Here is a 2,067-nt window from a genome sequence, read left to right on the forward strand (position 1 = left end):
TGTACACCGTGGACATTTATGTTGAATGTGAATAACCTGTCTTCAAGATATTATTTATCAGAAATGTACTGACCATTAGACCCTTCACAATTACTGTATGGGTATTAACAACAATAGGTACTAATACATGAATCTAACAATGGTTCAGTTCAATTCAAATGTCAGCTCTGCCAGTGAGCCAGCCTACTTTTACAGTTACATGAAAATGACTGTCTACTTATATCAGAGTCCTTAATTTAAGAATACTGGAAGAAAGAATAAAGAATACACATGCCAATCTGGCACATGATTTCCAGATTCTATCACCTTGCTTTTGCAACAGCAATGATTGAGATTTTTACTGCCAATAAATCAGAACAATAACACTGTATCTACTCAGGTTTAATACTGTTACTGATCTATATTTTCAACTCAGCAGTTATGGTTTATGGTCCATAGGGATCATGTCTGGATTTCAAAACTTTCCAGCTTGCCCTGCCTGGACAAATTCTGCTTCTTATGATCTACGGCACCATGTTTAATAATTAATTTAAAAAGGATTTAGGCCTGTATATATGAAATTAAAAGATATCTGTTAAGCATAAACAGGAGCTGATGGAATAATCTGTTGTTTGTTGTATCGAAAGTAAATTTACAGCCCATTTGACTCACCTAAAACCAATAATATAAAATAACTTTTATTATATTTATTTCTGCTAATGCACATGTATGTCCTCTGACTAACAGACACCTAGTTTGCATCTACATGAAGTCTCTCGATGTATTTAGAATCAAAGTAATGTGATTATTGTGAGAAAAAATGTTACTATAAGAGCTAGAATATCAACTGGCAGAACAAGTCTAAATTTCTTCCAGTCTTCCAGTCTGGTCTCTACAGTAAGAGTGAACTCAAAGACAATCAAAAATCTCAACTGCAGATGAAGTATTTGCCAAATAGACACAAGCTTTAGCAGGAAGATGTCAGTGATTTGAAGATGAGAACACAGAAAGCTTAATAAGTAAAACCCATCAGACATAATAAGCATCTGGTCTTTATAGTCCAGTACTTGCCAGACTTAAGTATAAACTCCATCTGTAAACTCAACTCTGAATTTCAGACCTCAAAGCTGATGAACGTCAAAGCTGTTTGCTCAGGGAAGTACAGCTGATACCAAGTAAATTGTCTGAGGCTGAAAGACCCAAAAGACACAATGTTTCATGAAGAATTTAAAATTATGAAATGACGCATGCTAGATCACAACAGCAGGCTCTATGGCCTCATTTAGACCATATTAGGTGTTGTGGTGAATATTGCAGTATTCCCATTCATTTTGATTGTGGGTTGTGCATTTAGGCTGTGGCAGTGTGGGAAGAAAACACAACGGTCCTGTAGGGAAAAAACTGAAACACATGTGGAGAAACGTATCCTGACGTCATGTGGGGTTATGTGGTGACCAATCACATAACTTCAGCAGGCAGTATTACTGCTCAAGCTGTTTACGTCATGCTTTGAATTTCTATCATTTTGCTTGGTCCATCAAACAACAATATACTGCCAGGAAATTGCGTGAGAAGAGTAGGAGAAAAACTGCAAATTTGCTGCAGATGAAAAACAAGAACAAGTTGTTGCTCTGTGGCTGAAAGCTGGAAACTGGCTGCTATCCAGGAGAAGTTTATGGACCAAACAATGACACCGCCCCACCACACACTCCACTTATGTCCTCTCACACTGCTGCACAGCTCTGTTCCAGTTGCTGTATCACCTGATTCTGTCTGAATGAGTCCTAAAGCAGCAAAAAAAAAAAAAAAAAAAAAAAAAGTGGCTAATGATAACAAATTACACCAGCTGATTTTCTCCTTCTCAGATGGTTTGAGTCATAAGAGGTAATAGCATAGTGTTTTGCTTTCAAAAAATTGAAACAAAGAAAAAAAAATAAACGGACATTTTGGTTTTCTTTTATTTATCATCTCATAACCTGATCTTGGGACAACTTTGGGCCCTTACCCCCTGTTTCGAACACACACACACACACGTTATGAATAATTAAATTGTACATCTCGGTGACATGCATATTCACATGATCTGGT

This window comes from Scatophagus argus, chromosome 18 (assembly GCF_020382885.2).
Source record: "Scatophagus argus isolate fScaArg1 chromosome 18, fScaArg1.pri, whole genome shotgun sequence".
NCBI lineage: Eukaryota > Metazoa > Chordata > Actinopteri > Scatophagidae > Scatophagus > Scatophagus argus.